Here is a 21,449-nt window from a genome sequence, read left to right on the forward strand (position 1 = left end):
CTAGGCCGCTGTTCCACTCGATTGGCACGATTTACAAGTAGAATGACTGCTTTTGGTTAGTAGTGACCCCTGGTGGCTAATAGTTATAAGCTGCAAATGGTAAAGTGAGCTGATTATATATATATATATTTATATAAATATATATATTGATGAATAGAAAGATAGCTAGATAGACAGATCAATAGATATTTATTTCAATGAAATAATTTCTTCATAAAACTAATTGTTTTTGGCTAGGAATTTCTGTATTGTAATAATTTAGGAAAAAAGATTACTTGTCCTAACCAAAAGCAGCAATTCTGCCTATTACAATACTGAGAATTGATCAAGGGCATGCCTTAACCCCAGGGAGATGAGCACTGTTTAACTGAAGCCAATAAGTCCTCGTTAGTATAGTGGTCAGTATCCCCGCCTGTCACGCGGGAGACCGGGGTTCAATTCCCCGACGGGGAGGAGATTCCTTTTATTCACACAATTAAATAAAATGATGTACTTTCTAACATTGTAAAATATATCTGTCATTATCCTTGCCTATTCCGATTGAGAAAAAAGGTTGAATTCACTGATGGCCAAAATGCTTACTGATGTGTTAACTGAAATTCAGAATATGCTCTGAATATTTCAGCATGCACAGGCGTACCATCAAAACCAATTTACGTCTACAATCTGTTGGAAAATGAGATGAAGCAGTGGTGAATCCTAGGCCGCTGTTCCACTCGATTGGCACAATTTACAAGTAGAATGACTGCTTTTGGTTAGTAGTGACCCCTGGTGGCTAATAGTTATAAGCTGCAAATGGTAAAGTGAGCTGATTATATATATATATATATATATATATATAAATATATATATTGATGAATAGAAAGATAGCTAGATAGACAGATCGATAGATATTTATTTCAATGAAATAATTTCTTCATAAAACTAATTGTTTTTGGCTAGGAATTTCTGTATTGTAATAATTTAGGAAAAAAGATTACTTGTCCTAACCAAAAGCAGCAATTCTGCCTATTACAATACTGAGAATTGATCGAGGGCATGCCTTAACCCCAGGGAGATGAGCACTGTTTAACTGAAGCCAATAAGTCCTCGTTAGTATAGTGGTCAGTATCCCCGCCTGTCACGCGGGAGACCGGGGTTCAATTCCCCGACGGGGAGGAGATTCCTTTTATTCACACAATTAAATAAAATGATGTACTTTCTAACATTGTAAAATATATCTGTCATTATCCTTGCCTATTCCGATTGAGAAAAAAGGTTGAATTCACTGATGGCCAAAATGCTTACTGATGTGTTAACTGAAATTCAGAATATGCTCTGAATATTTCAGCATGCACAGGCGTACCATCAAAACCAATTTACGTCTACAATCTGTTGGAAAATGAGATGAAGCAGTGGTGAATCCTAGGCCGCTGTTCCACTCGATTGGCACGATTTACAAGTAGAATGACTGCTTTTGGTTAGTAGTGATCCCTGGTGGCTAATAGTTATAAGCTGCAAATGGTAAAGTGAGCTGATTATATATATATATATATATATAAATATATATATTGATGAATAGAAAGATAGCTAGATAGACAGATCGATAGATATTTATTTCAATGAAATAATTTCTTCATAAAACTAATTGTTTTTGGCTAGGAATTTCTGTATTGTAATAATTTAGGAAAAAAGATTACTTGTCCTAACCAAAAGCAGCAATTCTGCCTATTACAATACTGAGAATTGATCGAGGGCATGCCTTAACCCCAGGGAGATGAGCACTGTTTAACTGAAGCCAATTAGTCCTCGTTAGTATAGTGGTCAGTATCTCCGCCTGTCACGCGGGAGACCGGGGTTCAATTCCCCGACGGGGAGGAGATTCCTTTTATTCACACAATTAAATAAAATGATGTACTTTCTAACATTGTAAAATATATCTGTCATTATCCTTGCCTATTCCGATTGAGAAAAAAGGTTGAATTCACTGATGGCCAAAATGCTTACTGATGTGTTAACTGAAATTCAGAATATGCTCTGAATATTTCAGCATGCACAGGCGTACCATCAAAACCAATTTACGTCTACAATCTGTTGGAAAATGAGATGAAGCAGTGGTGAATCCTAGGCCGCTGTTCCACTCGATTGGCACGATTTACAAGTAGAATGACTGCTTTTGGTTAGTAGTGACCCCTGGTGGCTAATAGTTATAAGCTGCAAATGGTAAAGTGAGCTGATTATATATATATATATTTATATAAATATATATATTGATGAATAGAAAGATAGCTAGATAGACAGATCGATAGATATTTATTTCAATGAAATAATTTCTTCATAAAACTAATTGTTTTTGGCTAGGAATTTCTGTATTGTAATAATTTAGGAAAAAAGATTACTTGTCCTAACCAAAAGCAGCAATTCTGCCTATTACAATACTGAGAATTGATCGAGGGCATGCCTTAACCCCAGGGAGATGAGCACTGTTTAACTGAAGCCAATAAGTCCTCGTTAGTATAGTGGTCAGTATCCCCGCCTGTCACGCGGGAGACCGGGGTTCAATTCCCCGACGGGGAGGAGATTCCTTTTATTCACACAATTAAATAAAATGATGTACTTTCTAACATTGTAAAATATATCTGTCATTATCCTTGCCTATTCCGATTGAGAAAAAAGGTTGAATTCACTGATGGCCAAAATGCTTACTGATGTGTTAACTGAAATTCAGAATATGCTCTGAATATTTCAGCATGCACAGGCGTACCATCAAAACCAATTTACGTCTACAATCTGTTGGAAAATGAGATGAAGCAGTGGTGAATCCTAGGCCGCTGTTCCACTCGATTGGCACGATTTACAAGTAGAATGACTGCTTTTGGTTAGTAGTGACCCCTGGTGGCTAATAGTTATAAGCTGCAAATGGTAAAGTGAGCTGATTATATATATATATATTTATATAAATATATATATTGATGAATAGAAAGATAGCTAGATAGACAGATCGATAGATATTTATTTCAATGAAATAATTTCTTCATAAAACTAATTGTTTTTGGCTAGGAATTTCTGTATTGTAATAATTTAGGAAAAAAGATTACTTGTCCTAACCAAAAGCAGCAATTCTGCCTATTACAATACTGAGAATTGATCGAGGGCATGCCTTAACCCCAGGGAGATGAGCACTGTTTAACTGAAGCCAATAAGTCCTCGTTAGTATAGTGGTCAGTATCTCCGCCTGTCACGCGGGAGACCGGGGTTCAATTCCCCGACGGGGAGGAGATTCCTTTTATTCACACAATTAAATAAAATGATGTACTTTCTAACATTGTAAAATATATCTGTCATTATCCTTGCCTATTCCGATTGAGAAAAAAGGTTGAATTCACTGATGGCCAAAATGCTTACTGATGTGTTAACTGAAATTCAGAATATGCTCTGAATATTTCAGCATGCACAGGCGTACCATCAAAACCAATTTACGTCTACAATCTGTTGGAAAATGAGATGAAGCAGTGGTGAATCCTAGGCCGCTGTTCCACTCGATTGGCACGATTTACAAGTAGAATGACTGCTTTTGGTTAGTAGTGACCCCTGGTGGCTAATAGTTATAAGCTGCAAATGGTAAAGTGAGCTGATTATATATATATATATTTATATAAATATATATATTGATGAATAGAAAGATAGCTAGATAGACAGATCGATAGATATTTATTTCAATGAAATAATTTCTTCATAAAACTAATTGTTTTTGGCTAGGAATTTCTGTATTGTAATAATTTAGGAAAAAAGATTACTTGTCCTAACCAAAAGCAGCAATTCTGCCTATTACAATACTGAGAATTGATCGAGGGCATGCCTTAACCCCAGGGAGATGAGCACTGTTTAACTGAAGCCAATAAGTCCTCGTTAGTATAGTGGTCAGTATCCCCGCCTGTCACGCGGGAGACCGGGGTTCAATTCCCCGACGGGGAGGAGATTCCTTTTATTCACACAATTAAATAAAATGATGTACTTTCTAACATTGTAAAATATATCTGTCATTATCCTTGCCTATTCCGATTGAGAAAAAAGGTTGAATTCACTGATGGCCAAAATGCTTACTGATGTGTTAACTGAAATTCAGAATATGCTCTGAATATTTCAGCATGCACAGGCGTACCATCAAAACCAATTTACGTCTACAATCTGTTGGAAAATGAGATGAAGCAGTGGTGAATCCTAGGCCGCTGTTCCACTCGATTGGCACGATTTACAAGTAGAATGACTGCTTTTGGTTAGTAGTGACCCCTGGTGGCTAATAGTTATAAGCTGCAAATGGTAAAGTGAGCTGATTATATATATATATATTTATATAAATATATATATTGATGAATAGAAAGATAGCTAGATAGACAGATCGATAGATATTTATTTCAATGAAATAATTTCTTCATAAAACTAATTGTTTTTGGCTAGGAATTTCTGTATTGTAATAATTTAGGAAAAAAGATTACTTATCCTAACCAAAAGCAGCAATTCTGCCTATTACAATACTGAGAATTGATTGAGGGCATGCCTTAACCCCAGGGAGATGAGCACTGTTTAACTGAAGCCAATAAGTCCTCATTAGTATAGTGGTCAGTATCCCCGCCTGTCACGCGGGAGACCGGGGTTCAATTCCCCGACGGGGAGGAGATTCCTTTTATTCACACAATTAAATAAAATGATGTACTTTCTAACATTGTAAAATATATCTGTCATTATCCTTGCCTATTCCGATTGAGAAAAAAGGTTGAATTCACTGATGGCCAAAATGCTTACTGATGTGTTAACTGAAATTCAGAATATGCTCTGAATATTTCAGCATGCACAGGCGTACCATCAAAACCAATTTACGTCTACAATCTGTTGGAAAATGAGATGAAGCAGTGGTGAATCCTAGGCCGCTGTTCCACTCGATTGGCACGATTTACAAGTAGAATGACTGCTTTTGGTTAGTAGTGACCCCTGGTGGCTAATAGTTATAAGCTGCAAATGGTAAAGTGAGCTGATTATATATATATATATTTATATAAATATATATATTGATGAATAGAAAGATAGCTAGATAGACAGATCGATAGATATTTATTTCAATGAAATAATTTCTTCATAAAACTAATTGTTTTTGGCTAGGAATTTCTGTATTGTAATAATTTAGGAAAAAAGATTACTTGTCCTAACCAAAAGCAGCAATTCTGCCTATTACAATACTGAGAATTGATCGAGGGCATGCCTTAACCCCAGGGAGATGAGCACTGTTTAACTGAAGCCAATAAGTCCTCGTTAGTATAGTGGTCAGTATCCCCGCCTGTCACGCGGGAGACCGGGGTTCAATTCCCCGACGGGGAGGAGATTCCTTTTATTCACACAATTAAATAAAATGATGTACTTTCTAACATTGTAAAATATATCTGTCATTATCCTTGCCTATTCCGATTGAGAAAAAAGGTTGAATTCACTGATGGCCAAAATGCTTACTGATGTGTTAACTGAAATTCAGAATATGCTCTGAATATTTCAGCATGCACAGGCGTACCATCAAAACCAATTTACGTCTACAATCTGTTGGAAAATGAGATGAAGCAGTGGTGAATCCTAGGCCGCTGTTCCACTCGATTGGCACGATTTACAAGTAGAATGACTGCTTTTGGTTAGTAGTGACCCCTGGTGGCTAATAGTTATAAGCTGCAAATGGTAAAGTGAGCTGATTATATATATATATATTTATATAAATATATATATTGATGAATAGAAAGATAGCTAGATAGACAGATCGATAGATATTTATTTCAATGAAATAATTTCTTCATAAAACTAATTGTTTTTGGCTAGGAATTTCTGTATTGTAATAATTTAGGAAAAAAGATTACTTGTCCTAACCAAAAGCAGCAATTCTGCCTATTACAATACTGAGAATTGATCGAGGGCATGCCTTAACCCCAGGGAGATGAGCACTGTTTAACTGAAGCCAATAAGTCCTCGTTAGTATAGTGGTCAGTATCCCCGCCTGTCACGCGGGAGACCGGGGTTCAATTCCCCGACGGGGAGGAGATTCCTTTTATTCACACAATTAAATAAAATGATGTACTTTCTAACATTGTAAAATATATCTGTCATTATCCTTGCCTATTCCGATTGAGAAAAAAGGTTGAATTCACTGATGGCCAAAATGCTTACTGATGTGTTAACTGAAATTCAGAATATGCTCTGAATATTTCAGCATGCACAGGCGTACCATCAAAACCAATTTACGTCTACAATCTGTTGGAAAATGAGATGAAGCAGTGGTGAATCCTAGGCCGCTGTTCCACTCGATTGGCACGATTTACAAGTAGAATGACTGCTTTTGGTTAGTAGTGACCCTTGGTGGCTAATAGTTATAAGCTGCAAATGGTAAAGTGAGCTGATTATATATATATATATTTATATAAATATATATATTGATGAATAGAAAGATAGCTAGATAGACAGATCGATAGATATTTATTTCAATGAAATAATTTCTTCATAAAACTAATTGTTTTTGGCTAGGAATTTCTGTATTGTAATAATTTAGGAAAAAAGATTACTTATCCTAACCAAAAGCAGCAATTCTGCCTATTACAATACTGAGAATTGATTGAGGGCATGCCTTAACCCCAGGGAGATGAGCACTGTTTAACTGAAGCCAATAAGTCCTCATTAGTATAGTGGTCAGTATCCCCGCCTGTCACGCGGGAGACCGGGGTTCAATTCCCCGACGGGGAGGAGATTCCTTTTATTCACACAATTAAATAAAATGATGTACTTTCTAACATTGTAAAATATATCTGTCATTATCCTTGCCTATTCCGATTGAGAAAAAAGGTTGAATTCACTGATGGCCAAAATGCTTACTGATGTGTTAACTGAAATTCAGAATATGCTCTGAATATTTCAGCATGCACAGGCGTACCATCAAAACCAATTTACGTCTACAATCTGTTGGAAAATGAGATGAAGCAGTGGTGAATCCTAGGCCGCTGTTCCACTCGATTGGCACGATTTACAAGTAGAATGACTGCTTTTGGTTAGTAGTGACCCCTGGTGGCTAATAGTTATAAGCTGCAAATGGTAAAGTGAGCTGATTATATATATATATATTTATATAAATATATATATTGATGAATAGAAAGATAGCTAGATAGACAGATCGATAGATATTTATTTCAATGAAATAATTTCTTCATAAAACTAATTGTTTTTGGCTAGGAATTTCTGTATTGTAATAATTTAGGAAAAAAGATTACTTGTCCTAACCAAAAGCAGCAATTCTGCCTATTACAATACTGAGAATTGATCGAGGGCATGCCTTAACCCCAGGGAGATGAGCACTGTTTAACTGAAGCCAATAAGTCCTCGTTAGTATAGTGGTCAGTATCCCCGCCTGTCACGCGGGAGACCGGGGTTCAATTCCCCGACGGGGAGGAGATTCCTTTTATTCACACAATTAAATAAAATGATGTACTTTCTAACATTGTAAAATATATCTGTCATTATCCTTGCCTATTCCGATTGAGAAAAAAGGTTGAATTCACTGATGGCCAAAATGCTTACTGATGTGTTAACTGAAATTCAGAATATGCTCTGAATATTTCAGCATGCACAGGCGTACCATCAAAACCAATTTACGTCTACAATCTGTTGGAAAATGAGATGAAGCAGTGGTGAATCCTAGGCCGCTGTTCCACTCGATTGGCACGATTTACAAGTAGAATGACTGCTTTTGGTTAGTAGTGACCCCTGGTGGCTAATAGTTATAAGCTGCAAATGGTAAAGTGAGCTGATTATATATATATATATTTATATAAATATATATATTGATGAATAGAAAGATAGCTAGATAGACAGATCGATAGATATTTATTTCAATGAAATAATTTCTTCATAAAACTAATTGTTTTTGGCTAGGAATTTCTGTATTGTAATAATTTAGGAAAAAAGATTACTTGTCCTAACCAAAAGCAGCAATTCTGCCTATTACAATACTGAGAATTGATCGAGGGCATGCCTTAACCCCAGGGAGATGAGCACTGTTTAACTGAAGCCAATAAGTCCTCGTTAGTATAGTGGTCAGTATCCCCGCCTGTCACGCGGGAGACCGGGGTTCAATTCCCCGACGGGGAGTAGATTCCTTTTATTCACACAATTAAATAAAATGATGTACTTTCTAACATTGTAAAATATATCTGTCATTATCCTTGCCTATTCCGATTGAGAAAAAAGGTTGAATTCACTGATGGCCAAAATGCTTACTGATGTGTTAACTGAAATTCAGAATATGCTCTGAATATTTCAGCATGCACAGGCGTACCATCAAAACCAATTTACGTCTACAATCTGTTGGAAAATGAGATGAAGCAGTGGTGAATCCTAGGCCGCTGTTCCACTCGATTGGCACGATTTACAAGTAGAATGACTGCTTTTGGTTAGTAGTGACCCCTGGTGGCTAATAGTTATAAGCTGCAAATGGTAAAGTGAGCTGATTATATATATATATATATATATATATAAATATATATATTGATGAATAGAAAGATAGCTAGATAGACAGATCGATAGATATTTATTTCAATGAAATAATTTCTTCATAAAACTAATTGTTTTTGGCTAGGAATTTCTGTATTGTAATAATTTAGGAAAAAAGATTACTTGTCCTAACCAAAAGCAGCAATTCTGCCTATTACAATACTGAGAATTGATCGAGGGCATGCCTTAACCCCAGGGAGATGAGCACTGTTTAACTGAAGCCAATAAGTCCTCGTTAGTATAGTGGTCAGTATCCCCGCCTGTCACGCGGGAGACCGGGGTTCAATTCCCCGACGGGGAGGAGATTCCTTTTATTCACACAATTAAATAAAATGATGTACTTTCTAACATTGTAAAATATATCTGTCATTATCCTTGCCTATTCCGATTGAGAAAAAAGGTTGAATTCACTGATGGCCAAAATGCTTACTGATGTGTTAACTGAAATTCAGAATATGCTCTGAATATTTCAGCATGCACAGGCGTACCATCAAAACCAATTTACGTCTACAATCTGTTGGAAAATGAGATGAAGCAGTGGTGAATCCTAGGCCGCTGTTCCACTCGATTGGCACGATTTACAAGTAGAATGACTGCTTTTGGTTAGTAGTGACCCTTGGTGGCTAATAGTTATAAGCTGCAAATGGTAAAGTGAGCTGATTATATATATATATATTTATATAAATATATATATTGATGAATAGAAAGATAGCTAGATAGACAGATCGATAGATATTTATTTCAATGAAATAATTTCTTCATAAAACTAATTGTTTTTGGCTAGGAATTTCTGTATTGTAATAATTTAGGAAAAAAGATTACTTGTCCTAACCAAAAGCAGCAATTCTGCCTATTACAATACTGAGAATTGATCGAGGGCATGCCTTAACCCCAGGGAGATGAGCACTGTTTAACTGAAGCCAATAAGTCCTCGTTAGTATAGTGGTCAGTATCCCCGCCTGTCACGCGGGAGACCGGGGTTCAATTCCCCGACGGGGAGGAGATTCCTTTTATTCACACAATTAAATAAAATGATGTACTTTCTAACATTGTAAAATATATCTGTCATTATCCTTGCCTATTCCGATTGAGAAAAAAGGTTGAATTCACTGATGGCCAAAATGCTTACTGATGTGTTAACTGAAATTCAGAATATGCTCTGAATATTTCAGCATGCACAGGCGTACCATCAAAACCAATTTACGTCTACAATCTGTTGGAAAATGAGATGAAGCAGTGGTGAATCCTAGGCCGCTGTTCCACTCGATTGGCACGATTTACAAGTAGAATGACTGCTTTTGGTTAGTAGTGACCCCTGGTGGCTAATAGTTATAAGCTGCAAATGGTAAAGTGAGCTGATTATATATATATATATATATATATATAAATATATATATTGATGAATAGAAAGATAGCTAGATAGACAGATCGATAGATATTTATTTCAATGAAATAATTTCTTCATAAAACTAATTGTTTTTGGCTAGGAATTTCTGTATTGTAATAATTTAGGAAAAAAGATTACTTGTCCTAACCAAAAGCAGCAATTCTGCCTATTACAATACTGAGAATTGATCGAGGGCATGCCTTAACCCCAGGGAGATGAGCACTGTTTAACTGAAGCCAATAAGTCCTCGTTAGTATAGTGGTCAGTATCCCCGCCTGTCACGCGGGAGACCGGGGTTCAATTCCCCGACGGGGAGGAGATTCCTTTTATTCACACAATTAAATAAAATGATGTACTTTCTAACATTGTAAAATATATCTGTCATTATCCTTGCCTATTCCGATTGAGAAAAAAGGTTGAATTCACTGATGGCCAAAATGCTTACTGATGTGTTAACTGAAATTCAGAATATGCTCTGAATATTTCAGCATGCACAGGCGTACCATCAAAACCAATTTACGTCTACAATCTGTTGGAAAATGAGATGAAGCAGTGGTGAATCCTAGGCCGCTGTTCCACTCGATTGGCACGATTTACAAGTAGAATGACTGCTTTTGGTTAGTAGTGACCCTTGGTGGCTAATAGTTATAAGCTGCAAATGGTAAAGTGAGCTGATTATATATATATATATATTTATATAAATATATATATTGATGAATAGAAAGATAGCTAGATAGACAGATCGATAGATATTTATTTCAATGAAATAATTTCTTCATAAAACTAATTGTTTTTGGCTAGGAATTTCTGTATTGTAATAATTTAGGAAAAAAGATTACTTGTCCTAACCAAAAGCAGCAATTCTGCCTATTACAATACTGAGAATTGATCGAGGGCATGCCTTAACCCCAGGGAGATGAGCACTGTTTAACTGAAGCCAATAAGTCCTCGTTAGTATAGTGGTCAGTATCCCCGCCTGTCACGCGGGAGACCGGGGTTCAATTCCCCGACGGGGAGGAGATTCCTTTTATTCACACAATTAAATAAAATGATGTACTTTCTAACATTGTAAAATATATCTGTCATTATCCTTGCCTATTCCGATTGAGAAAAAAGGTTGAATTCACTGATGGCCAAAATGCTTACTGATGTGTTAACTGAAATTCAGAATATGCTCTGAATATTTCAGCATGCACAGGCGTACCATCAAAACCAATTTACGTCTACAATCTGTTGGAAAATGAGATGAAGCAGTGGTGAATCCTAGGCCGCTGTTCCACTCGATTGGCACGATTTACAAGTAGAATGACTGCTTTTGGTTAGTAGTGACCCTTGGTGGCTAATAGTTATAAGCTGCAAATGGTAAAGTGAGCTGATTATATATATATATATATTTATATAAATATATATATTGATGAATAGAAAGATAGCTAGATAGACAGATCGATAGATATTTATTTCAATGAAATAATTTCTTCATAAAACTAATTGTTTTTGGCTAGGAATTTCTGTATTGTAATAATTTAGGAAAAAAGATTACTTGTCCTAACCAAAAGCAGCAATTCTGCCTATTACAATACTGAGAATTGATCGAGGGCATGCCTTAACCCCAGGGAGATGAGCACTGTTTAACTGAAGCCAATAAGTCCTCGTTAGTATAGTGGTCAGTATCCCCGCCTGTCACGCGGGAGACTGGGGTTCAATTCCCCGACGGGGAGGAGATTCCTTTTATTCACACAATTAAATAAAATGATGTACTTTCTAACATTGTAAAATATATCTGTCATTATCCTTGCCTATTCCGATTGAGAAAAAAGGTTGAATTCACTGATGGCCAAAATGCTTACTGATGTGTTAACTGAAATTCAGAATATGCTCTGAATATTTCAGCATGCACAGGCGTACCATCAAAACCAATTTACGTCTACAATCTGTTGGAAAATGAGATGAAGCAGTGGTGAATCCTAGGCCGCTGTTCCACTCGATTGGCACGATTTACAAGTAGAATGACTGCTTTTGGTTAGTAGTGACCCTTGGTGGCTAATAGTTATAAGCTGCAAATGGTAAAGTGAGCTGATTATATATATATATATATTTATATAAATATATATATTGATGAATAGAAAGATAGCTAGATAGACAGATCGATAGATATTTATTTCAATGAAATAATTTCTTCATAAAACTAATTGTTTTTGGCTAGGAATTTCTGTATTGTAATAATTTAGGAAAAAAGATTACTTGTCCTAACCAAAAGCAGCAATTCTGCCTATTACAATACTGAGAATTGATCGAGGGCATGCCTTAACCCCAGGGAGATGAGCACTGTTTAACTGAAGCCAATAAGTCCTCGTTAGTATAGTGGTCAGTATCCCCGCCTGTCACGCGGGAGACCGGGGTTCAATTCCCCGACGGGGAGGAGATTCCTTTTATTCACACAATTAAATAAAATGATGTACTTTCTAACATTGTAAAATATATCTGTCATTATCCTTGCCTATTCCGATTGAGAAAAAAGGTTGAATTCACTGATGGCCAAAATGCTTACTGATGTGTTAACTGAAATTCAGAATATGCTCTGAATATTTCAGCATGCACAGGCGTACCATCAAAACCAATTTACGTCTACAATCTGTTGGAAAATGAGATGAAGCAGTGGTGAATCCTAGGCCGCTGTTCCACTCGATTGGCACGATTTACAAGTAGAATGACTGCTTTTGGTTAGTAGTGACCCCTGGTGGCTAATAGTTATAAGCTGCAAATGGTAAAGTGAGCTGATTATATATATATATATTTATATAAATATATATATTGATGAATAGAAAGATAGCTAGATAGACAGATCAATAGATATTTATTTCAATGAAATAATTTCTTCATAAAACTAATTGTTTTTGGCTAGGAATTTCTGTATTGTAATAATTTAGGAAAAAAGATTACTTGTCCTAACCAAAAGCAGCAATTCTGCCTATTACAATACTGAGAATTGATCGAGGGCATGCCTTAACCCCAGGGAGATGAGCACTGTTTAACTGAAGCCAATAAGTCCTCGTTAGTATAGTGGTCAGTATCCCCGCCTGTCACGCGGGAGACCGGGGTTCAATTCCCCGACGGGGAGGAGATTCCTTTTATTCACACAATTAAATAAAATGATGTACTTTCTAACATTGTAAAATATATCTGTCATTATCCTTGCCTATTCCGATTGAGAAAAAAGGTTGAATTCACTGATGGCCAAAATGCTTACTGATGTGTTAACTGAAATTCAGAATATGCTCTGAATATTTCAGCATGCACAGGCGTACCATCAAAACCAATTTACGTCTACAATCTGTTGGAAAATGAGATGAAGCAGTGGTGAATCCTAGGCCGCTGTTCCACTCGATTGGCACGATTTACAAGTAGAATGACTGCTTTTGGTTAGTAGTGACCCCTGGTGGCTAATAGTTATAAGCTGCAAATGGTAAAGTGAGCTGATTATATATATATATATTTATATAAATATATATATTGATGAATAGAAAGATAGCTAGATAGACAGATCGATAGATATTTATTTCAATGAAATAATTTCTTCATAAAACTAATTGTTTTTGGCTAGGAATTTCTGTATTGTAATAATTTAGGAAAAAAAATTACTTGTCCTAACCAAAAGCAGCAATTCTGCCTATTACAATACTGAGAATTGATCGAGGGCATGCCTTAACCCCAGGGAGATGAGCACTGTTTAACTGAAGCCAATAAGTCCTCGTTAGTATAGTGGTCAGTATCCCCGCCTGTCACGCGGGAGACCGGGGTTCAATTCCCCGACGGGGAGGAGATTCCTTTTATTCACACAATTAAATAAAATGATGTACTTTCTAACATTGTAAAATATATCTGTCATTATCCTTGCCTATTCCGATTGAGAAAAAAGGTTGAATTCACTGATGGCCAAAATGCTTACTGATGTGTTAACTGAAATTCAGAATATGCTCTGAATATTTCAGCATGCACAGGCGTACCATCAAAACCAATTTACGTCTACAATCTGTTGGAAAATGAGATGAAGCAGTGGTGAATCCTAGGCCGCTGTTCCACTCGATTGGCACGATTTACAAGTAGAATGACTGCTTTTGGTTAGTAGTGACCCCTGGTGGCTAATAGTTATAAGCTGCAAATGGTAAAGTGAGCTGATTATATATATATATATATATATAAATATATATATTGATGAATAGAAAGATAGCTAGATAGACAGATCGATAGATATTTATTTCAATGAAATAATTTCTTCATAAAACTATTTGTTTTTGGCTAGGAATTTCTGTATTGTAATAATTTAGGAAAAAAGATTACTTGTCCTAACCAAAAGCAGCAATTCTGCCTATTACAATACTGAGAATTGATCGAGGGCATCCCTTAACCCCAGGGAGATGAGCACTGTTTAACTGAAGCCAATAAGTCCTCGTTAGTATAGTGGTCAGTATCCCCGCCTGTCAAGCGGGAGACCGGGGTTCAATTCCCCGACGGGGAGGAGATTCCTTTTATTCACACAATTAAATAAAATGATGTACTTTCTAACATTGTAAAATATATCTGTCATTATCCTTGCCTATTCCGATTGAGAAAAAAGGTTGAATTCACTGATGGCCAAAATGCTTACTGATGTGTTAACTGAAATTCAGAATATGCTCTGAATATTTCAGCATGCACAGGCGTACCATCAAAACCAATTTACGTCTACAATCTGTTGGAAAATGAGATGAAGCAGTGGTGAATCCTAGGCCGCTGTTCCACTCGATTGGCACGATTTACAAGTAGAATGACTGCTTTTGGTTAGTAGTGACCCCTGGTGGCTAATAGTTATAAGCTGCAAATGGTAAAGTGAGCTGATTATATATATATATATTTATATAAATATATATATTGATGAATAGAAAGATAGCTAGATAGACAGATCAATAGATATTTATTTCAATGAAATAATTTCTTCATAAAACTAATTGTTTTTGGCTAGGAATTTCTGTATTGTAATAATTTAGGAAAAAAGATTACTTGTCCTAACCAAAAGCAGCAATTCTGCCTATTACAATACTGAGAATTGATCGAGGGCATGCCTTAACCCCAGGGAGATGAGCACTGTTTAACTGAAGCCAATAAGTCCTCGTTAGTATAGTGGTCAGTATCCCCGCCTGTCACGCGGGAGACCGGGGTTCAATTCCCCGACGGGGAGGAGATTCCTTTTATTCACACAATTAAATAAAATGATGTACTTTCTAACATTGTAAAATATATCTGTCATTATCCTTGCCTATTCCGATTGAGAAAAAAGGTTGAATTCACTGATGGCCAAAATGCTTACTGATGTGTTAACTGAAATTCAGAATATGCTCTGAATATTTCAGCATGCACAGGCGTACCATCAAAACCAATTTACGTCTACAATCTGTTGGAAAATGAGATGAAGCAGTGGTGAATCCTAGGCCGCTGTTCCACTCGATTGGCACGATTTACAAGTAGAATGACTGCTTTTGGTTAGTAGTGACCCCTGGTGGCTAATAGTTATAAGCTGCAAATGGTAAAGTGAGCTGATTATATATATATATATATATATAAATATATATATTGATGAATAGAAAGATAGCTAGATAGACAGATCGATAGATATTTATTTCAATGAAATAATTTCTTCATAAAACTATTTGTTTTTGGCTAGGAATTTCTGTATTGTAATAATTTAGGAAAAAAGATTACTTGTCCTAACCAAAAGCAGCAATTCTGCCTATTACAATACTGAGAATTGATCGAGGGCATCCCTTAACCCCAGGGAGATGAGCACTGTTTAACTGAAGCCAATAAGTCCTCGTTAGTATAGTGGTCAGTATCCCCGCCTGTCAAGCGGGAGACCGGGGTTCAATTCCCCGACGGGGATGAGATTCCTTTTATTCACACAATTAAATAAAATGATGTACTTTCTAACATTGTAAAATATATCTGTCATTATCCTTGCCTATTCCGATTGAGAAAAAAGGTTGAATTCACTGATGGCCAAAATGCTTACTGATGTGTTAACTGAAATTCAGAATATGCTCTGAATATTTCAGCATGCACAGGCGTACCATCAAAACCAATTTACGTCTACAATCTGTTGGAAAATGAGATGAAGCAGTGGTGAATCCTAGGCCGCTGTTCTACTCGATTGGCACGATTTACAAGTAGAATGACTGCTTTTGGTTAGTAGTGACCCCTGGTGGCTAATAGTTATAAGCTGCAAATGGTAAAGTGAGCTGATTATATATATATATATATATAAATATATATATTGATGAATAGAAAGATAGCTAGATAGACAGATCGATAGATATTTATTTCAATGAAATAATTTCTTCATAAAACTAATTGTTTTTGGCTAGGAATTTCTGTATTGTAATAATTTAGGAAAAAAGATTACTTGTCCTAACCAAAAGCAGCAATTCTGCCTATTACAATACTGAGAATTGATCGAGGGCATGCCTTAACCCCAGGGAGATGAGCACTGTTTAAGTGAAGCCAATAAGTCCTCGTTAGTATAGTGGTCAGTATCCCCGCCTGTCACGCGGGAGACCGGGGTTCAATTCCCCGACGGGGAGGAGATTCCTTTTATTCACACAATTAAATAAAATGATGTACTTTCTAACATTGTAAAATATATCTGTCATTATCCTTGCCTATTCCGATTGAGAAAAAAGGTTGAATTCACTGATGGCCAAAATGCTTACTGATGTGTTAACTGAAATTCAGAATATGCTCTGAATATTTCAGCATGCACAGGCGTACCATCAAAACCAATTTACGTCTACAATCTGTTGGAAAATGAGATGAAGCAGTGGTGAATCCTAGGCCGCTGTTCCACTCGATTGGCACGATTTACAAGTAGAATGACTGCTTTTGGTTAGTAGTGCCCCCTGGTGGCTAATAGTTATAAGCTGCAAATGGTAAAGTGAGCTGATTATATATATATATATTTATATAAATATATATATTGATGAATAGAAAGATAGCTAGATAGACAGATCGATAGATATTTATTTCAATGAAATAATTTCTTCATAAAACTAATTGTTTTTGGCTAGGAATTTCTGTATTGTAATAATTTAGGAAAAAAAATTACTTGTCCTAACCAAAAGCAGCAATTCTGCCTATTACAATACTGAGAATTGATCGAGGGCATGCCTTAACCCCAGGGAGATGAGCACTGTTTAACTGAAGCCAATAAGTCCTCGTTAGTATAGTGGTCAGTATCCCCGCCTGTCACGCGGGAGACCGGGGTTCAATTCCCCGACGGGGAGGAGATTCCTTTTATTCACACAATTAAATAAAATGATGTACTTTCTAACATTGTAAAATATATCTGTCATTATCCTTGCCTATTCCGATTGAGAAAAAAGGTTGAATTCACTGATGGCCAAAATGCTTACTGATGTGTTAACTGAAATTCAGAATATGCTCTGAATATTTCAGCATGCACAGGCGTACCATCAAAACCAATTTACGTCTACAATCTGTTGGAAAATGAGATGAAGCAGTGGTGAATCCTAGGCCGCTGTTCCACTCGATTGGCACGATTTACAAGTAGAATGACTGCTTTTGGTTAGTAGTGACCCCTGGTGGCTAATAGTTATAAGCTGCAAATGGTAAAGTGAGCTGATTATATATATATATATATATATATAAATATATATATTGATGAATAGAAAGATAGCTAGATAGACAGATCGATAGATATTTATTTCAATGAAATAATTTCTTCATAAAACTATTTGTTTTTGGCTAGGAATTTCTGTATTGTAATAATTTAGGAAAAAAGATTACTTGTCCTAACCAAAAGCAGCAATTCTGCCTATTACAATACTGAGAATTGATCGAGGGCATCCCTTAACCCCAGGGAGATGAGCACTGTTTAACTGAAGCCAATAAGTCCTCGTTAGTATAGTGGTCAGTATCCCCGCCTGTCAAGCGGGAGACCGGGGTTCAATTCCCCGACGGGGAGGAGATTCCTTTTATTCACACAATTAAATAAAATGATGTACTTTCTAACATTGTAAAATATATCTGTCATTATCCTTGCCTATTCCGATTGAGAAAAAAGGTTGAATTCACTGATGGCCAAAATGCTTACTGATGTGTTAACTGAAATTCAGAATATGCTCTGAATATTTCAGCATGCACAGGCGTACCATCAAAACCAATTTACGTCTACAATCTGTTGGAAAATGAGATGAAGCAGTGGTGAATCCTAGGCCGCTGTTCTACTCGATTGGCACGATTTACAAGTAGAATGACTGCTTTTGGTTAGTAGTGACCCCTGGTGGCTAATAGTTATAAGCTGCAAATGGTAAAGTGAGCTGATTATATATATATATATATATAAATATATATATTGATGAATAGAAAGATAGCTAGATAGACAGATCGATAGATATTTATTTCAATGAAATAATTTCTTCATAAAACTAATTGTTTTTGGCTAGGAATTTCTGTATTGTAATAATTTAGGAAAAAAGATTACTTGTCCTAACCAAAAGCAGCAATTCTGCCTATTACAATACTGAGAATTGATCGAGGGCATGCCTTAACCCCAGGGAGATGAGCACTGTTTAACTGAAGCCAATAAGTCCTCGTTAGTATAGTGGTCAGTATCCCCGCCTGTCACGCGGGAGACCGGGGTTCAATTCCCCGACGGGGAGGAGATTCCTTTTATTCACACAATTAAATAAAATGATGTACTTTCTAACATTGTAAAATATATCTGTCATTATCCTTGCCTATTCCGATTGAGAAAAAAGGTTGAATTCACTGATGGCCAAAATGCTTACTGATGTGTTAACTGAAATTCAGAATATGCTCTGAATATTTCAGCATGCACAGGCGTACCATCAAAACCAATTTACGTCTACAATCTGTTGGAAAATGAGATGAAGCAGTGGTGAATCCTAGGCCGCTGTTCCACTCGATTGGCACGATTTACAAGTAGAATGACTGCTTTTGGTTAGTAGTGACCCCTGGTGGCTAATAGTTATAAGCTGCAAATGGTAAAGTGAGCTGATTATATATATATATACATATATATAAATATATATATTGATGAATAGAAAGATAGCTAGATAGACAGATCGATAGATATTTATTTCAATGAAATAATTTCTTCATAAAACTAATTGTTTTTGGCTAGGAATTTCTGTATTGTAATAATTTAGGAAAAAAGATTACTTGTCCTAACCAAAAGCAGCAATTCTGCCTATTACAATACTGAGAATTGATCGAGGGCATGCCTTAACCCCAGGGAGATGAGCACTGTTTAAGTGAAGCCAATAAGTCCTCGTTAGTATAGTGGTCAGTATCCCCGCCTGTCACGCGGGAGACCGGGGTTCAATTCCCCGACGGGGAGGAGATTCCTTTTATTCACACAATTAAATAAAATGATGTACTTTCTAACATTGTAAAATATATCTGTCATTATCCTTGCCTATTCCGATTGAGAAAAAAGGTTGAATTCACTGATGGCCAAAATGCTTACTGATGTGTTAACTGAAATTCAGAATATGCTCTGAATATTTCAGCATGCACAGGCGTACCATCAAAACCAATTTACGTCTACAATCTGTTGGAAAATGAGATGAAGCAGTGGTGAATCCTAGGCCGCTGTTCCACTCGATTGGCACGATTTACAAGTAGAATGACTGATTTTGGTTAGTAGTGACCCCTGGTGGCTAATAGTTATAAGCTGCAAATGGTAAAGTGAGCTGATTATATATATATATATTTATATAAATATATATATTGATGAATAGAAAGATAGCTAGATAGACAGATCGATAGATATTTATTTCAATGAAATAATTTCTTCATAAAACTAATTGTTTTTGGCTAGGAATTTCTGTATTGTAATAATTTAGGAAAAAAGATTACTTGTCCTAACCAAAAGCAGCAATTCTGCCTATTACAATACTGAGAATTGATCGAGGGCATGCCTTAACCCCAGGGAGATGAGCACTGTTTAACTGAAGCCAATAAGTCCTCGTTAGTATAGTGGTCAGTATCCCCGCCTGTCACGCGGGAGACCGGGGTTCAATTCCCCGACGGGGAGGAGATTCCTTTTATTCACACAATTAAATAAAATGATGTACTTTCTAACATTGTAAAATATATCTGTCATTATCCTTGCCTATTCCGATTGAGAAAAAAGGTTGAATTCACTGATGGCCAAAATGCTTACTGATGTGTTAACTGAAATTCAGAATATGCTCTGAATATTTCAGCATGCACAGGCGTACCATCAAAACCAATTTACGTCTACAATCTGTTGGAAAATGAGATGAAGCAGTGGTGAATCCTAGGCCGCTGTTCCACTCGATTGGCACGATTTACAAGTAGAATGACTGCTTTTGGTTAGTAGTGACCCCTGGTGGCTAATAGTTATAAGCTGCAAATGGTAAAGTGAGCTGATTATATATATATATACATATATATAAATATATATATTGATGAATAGAAAGATAGCTAGATAGACAGATCGATAGATATTTATTTCAATGAAATAATTTCTTCATAAAACTATTTGTTTTTGGCTAGGAATTTCTGTATTGTAATAATTTAGGAAAAAAGATTACTTGTCCTAACCAAAAGCAGCAATTCTGCCTATTACAATACTGAGAATTGATCGAGGGCATCCCTTAACCCCAGGGAGATGAGCACTGTTTAACTGAAGCCAATAAGTCCTCGTTAGTATAGTGGTCAGTATCCCCGCCTGTCAAGCGGGAGACCGGGGTTCAATTCCCCGACGGGGAGGAGATTCCTTTTATTCACACAATTAAATAAAATGATGTACTTTCTAACATTGTAAAATATATCTGTCATTATCCTTGCCTATTCCGATTGAGAAAAAAGGTTGAATTCACTGATGGCCAAAATGCTTACTGATGTGTTAACTGAAATTCAGAATATGCTCTGAATATTTCAGCATGCACAGGCGTACCATCAAAACCAATTTACGTCTACAATCTGTTGGAAAATGAGATGAAGCAGTGGTGAATCCTAGGCCGCTGTTCTACTCGATTGGCACGATTTACAAGTAGAATGACTGCTTTTGGTTAGTAGTGACCCCTGGTGGCTAATAGTTATAAGCTGCAAATGGTAAAGTGAGCTTATTATATATATATATATATATAAATATATATATTGATGAATAGAAAGATAGCTAGATAGACAGATCGATAGATATTTATTTCAATGAAATAATTTCTTCATAAAACTAATTGTTTTTGGCTAGGAATTTCTGTATTGTAATAATTTAGGAAAAAAGATTACTTGTCCTAACCAAAAGCAGCAATTCTGCCTATTACAATACTGAGAATTGATCGAGGGCATGCCTTAACCCCAGGGAGATGAGCACTGTTTAAGTGAAGCCAATAAGTCCTCGTTAGTATAGTGGTCAGTATCCCCGCCTGTCACGCGGGAGACCGGGGTTCAATTCCCCGACGGGGAGGAGATT

At 36.3% G+C, this 21,449-nt stretch overlaps 26 non-coding genes across 26 annotated transcripts; all 26 read left to right on the forward strand.

Annotated features, from left to right (window-relative positions):
* The first annotated feature begins 381 nt into the window (after positions 1 to 381).
* On the forward strand, positions 382 to 453 carry TRNAD-GUC (transfer RNA aspartic acid (anticodon GUC)). The gene has a single exon. It is a non-coding gene; the product is annotated as a tRNA-Asp (tRNA).
* A 633-nt stretch (positions 454 to 1,086) lies between these two features.
* On the forward strand, positions 1,087 to 1,158 carry TRNAD-GUC (transfer RNA aspartic acid (anticodon GUC)). The gene has a single exon. It is a non-coding gene; the product is annotated as a tRNA-Asp (tRNA).
* A 1,326-nt stretch (positions 1,159 to 2,484) lies between these two features.
* TRNAD-GUC (transfer RNA aspartic acid (anticodon GUC)) lies at positions 2,485 to 2,556 on the forward strand. The gene has a single exon. It is a non-coding gene; the product is annotated as a tRNA-Asp (tRNA).
* A 1,326-nt stretch (positions 2,557 to 3,882) lies between these two features.
* On the forward strand, positions 3,883 to 3,954 carry TRNAD-GUC (transfer RNA aspartic acid (anticodon GUC)). Its single transcript has one exon. It is a non-coding gene; the product is annotated as a tRNA-Asp (tRNA).
* A 1,326-nt stretch (positions 3,955 to 5,280) lies between these two features.
* Positions 5,281 to 5,352, forward strand: TRNAD-GUC (transfer RNA aspartic acid (anticodon GUC)). The gene has a single exon. It is a non-coding gene; the product is annotated as a tRNA-Asp (tRNA).
* A 627-nt stretch (positions 5,353 to 5,979) lies between these two features.
* On the forward strand, positions 5,980 to 6,051 carry TRNAD-GUC (transfer RNA aspartic acid (anticodon GUC)). The gene has a single exon. It is a non-coding gene; the product is annotated as a tRNA-Asp (tRNA).
* Positions 6,052 to 7,377: 1,326 nt separating this feature from the next.
* TRNAD-GUC (transfer RNA aspartic acid (anticodon GUC)) lies at positions 7,378 to 7,449 on the forward strand. The gene has a single exon. It is a non-coding gene; the product is annotated as a tRNA-Asp (tRNA).
* Positions 7,450 to 8,076: 627 nt separating this feature from the next.
* TRNAD-GUC (transfer RNA aspartic acid (anticodon GUC)) lies at positions 8,077 to 8,148 on the forward strand. Its single transcript has one exon. It is a non-coding gene; the product is annotated as a tRNA-Asp (tRNA).
* Positions 8,149 to 8,779: 631 nt separating this feature from the next.
* TRNAD-GUC (transfer RNA aspartic acid (anticodon GUC)) lies at positions 8,780 to 8,851 on the forward strand. Its single transcript has one exon. It is a non-coding gene; the product is annotated as a tRNA-Asp (tRNA).
* A 627-nt stretch (positions 8,852 to 9,478) lies between these two features.
* Positions 9,479 to 9,550, forward strand: TRNAD-GUC (transfer RNA aspartic acid (anticodon GUC)). Its single transcript has one exon. It is a non-coding gene; the product is annotated as a tRNA-Asp (tRNA).
* A 631-nt stretch (positions 9,551 to 10,181) lies between these two features.
* On the forward strand, positions 10,182 to 10,253 carry TRNAD-GUC (transfer RNA aspartic acid (anticodon GUC)). The gene has a single exon. It is a non-coding gene; the product is annotated as a tRNA-Asp (tRNA).
* Positions 10,254 to 10,882: 629 nt separating this feature from the next.
* TRNAD-GUC (transfer RNA aspartic acid (anticodon GUC)) lies at positions 10,883 to 10,954 on the forward strand. Its single transcript has one exon. It is a non-coding gene; the product is annotated as a tRNA-Asp (tRNA).
* Positions 10,955 to 12,284: 1,330 nt separating this feature from the next.
* Positions 12,285 to 12,356, forward strand: TRNAD-GUC (transfer RNA aspartic acid (anticodon GUC)). Its single transcript has one exon. It is a non-coding gene; the product is annotated as a tRNA-Asp (tRNA).
* A 627-nt stretch (positions 12,357 to 12,983) lies between these two features.
* On the forward strand, positions 12,984 to 13,055 carry TRNAD-GUC (transfer RNA aspartic acid (anticodon GUC)). The gene has a single exon. It is a non-coding gene; the product is annotated as a tRNA-Asp (tRNA).
* A 627-nt stretch (positions 13,056 to 13,682) lies between these two features.
* On the forward strand, positions 13,683 to 13,754 carry TRNAD-GUC (transfer RNA aspartic acid (anticodon GUC)). The gene has a single exon. It is a non-coding gene; the product is annotated as a tRNA-Asp (tRNA).
* A 627-nt stretch (positions 13,755 to 14,381) lies between these two features.
* TRNAD-GUC (transfer RNA aspartic acid (anticodon GUC)) lies at positions 14,382 to 14,453 on the forward strand. Its single transcript has one exon. It is a non-coding gene; the product is annotated as a tRNA-Asp (tRNA).
* A 627-nt stretch (positions 14,454 to 15,080) lies between these two features.
* On the forward strand, positions 15,081 to 15,152 carry TRNAD-GUC (transfer RNA aspartic acid (anticodon GUC)). Its single transcript has one exon. It is a non-coding gene; the product is annotated as a tRNA-Asp (tRNA).
* A 627-nt stretch (positions 15,153 to 15,779) lies between these two features.
* On the forward strand, positions 15,780 to 15,851 carry TRNAD-GUC (transfer RNA aspartic acid (anticodon GUC)). The gene has a single exon. It is a non-coding gene; the product is annotated as a tRNA-Asp (tRNA).
* A 625-nt stretch (positions 15,852 to 16,476) lies between these two features.
* On the forward strand, positions 16,477 to 16,548 carry TRNAD-GUC (transfer RNA aspartic acid (anticodon GUC)). The gene has a single exon. It is a non-coding gene; the product is annotated as a tRNA-Asp (tRNA).
* A 627-nt stretch (positions 16,549 to 17,175) lies between these two features.
* TRNAD-GUC (transfer RNA aspartic acid (anticodon GUC)) lies at positions 17,176 to 17,247 on the forward strand. The gene has a single exon. It is a non-coding gene; the product is annotated as a tRNA-Asp (tRNA).
* Positions 17,248 to 17,876: 629 nt separating this feature from the next.
* On the forward strand, positions 17,877 to 17,948 carry TRNAD-GUC (transfer RNA aspartic acid (anticodon GUC)). The gene has a single exon. It is a non-coding gene; the product is annotated as a tRNA-Asp (tRNA).
* A 625-nt stretch (positions 17,949 to 18,573) lies between these two features.
* TRNAD-GUC (transfer RNA aspartic acid (anticodon GUC)) lies at positions 18,574 to 18,645 on the forward strand. Its single transcript has one exon. It is a non-coding gene; the product is annotated as a tRNA-Asp (tRNA).
* Positions 18,646 to 19,274: 629 nt separating this feature from the next.
* On the forward strand, positions 19,275 to 19,346 carry TRNAD-GUC (transfer RNA aspartic acid (anticodon GUC)). Its single transcript has one exon. It is a non-coding gene; the product is annotated as a tRNA-Asp (tRNA).
* Positions 19,347 to 19,973: 627 nt separating this feature from the next.
* TRNAD-GUC (transfer RNA aspartic acid (anticodon GUC)) lies at positions 19,974 to 20,045 on the forward strand. The gene has a single exon. It is a non-coding gene; the product is annotated as a tRNA-Asp (tRNA).
* A 629-nt stretch (positions 20,046 to 20,674) lies between these two features.
* TRNAD-GUC (transfer RNA aspartic acid (anticodon GUC)) lies at positions 20,675 to 20,746 on the forward strand. Its single transcript has one exon. It is a non-coding gene; the product is annotated as a tRNA-Asp (tRNA).
* Positions 20,747 to 21,371: 625 nt separating this feature from the next.
* On the forward strand, positions 21,372 to 21,443 carry TRNAD-GUC (transfer RNA aspartic acid (anticodon GUC)). Its single transcript has one exon. It is a non-coding gene; the product is annotated as a tRNA-Asp (tRNA).
* The last annotated feature ends 6 nt before the right edge of the window (positions 21,444 to 21,449 follow it).

The sequence above is a fragment of the Lissotriton vulgaris genome, chromosome 1_1 (assembly GCF_964263255.1).
Source record: "Lissotriton vulgaris chromosome 1_1, aLisVul1.2, whole genome shotgun sequence".
NCBI classification, from domain to species: Eukaryota; Metazoa; Chordata; class Amphibia; order Caudata; family Salamandridae; genus Lissotriton; species Lissotriton vulgaris.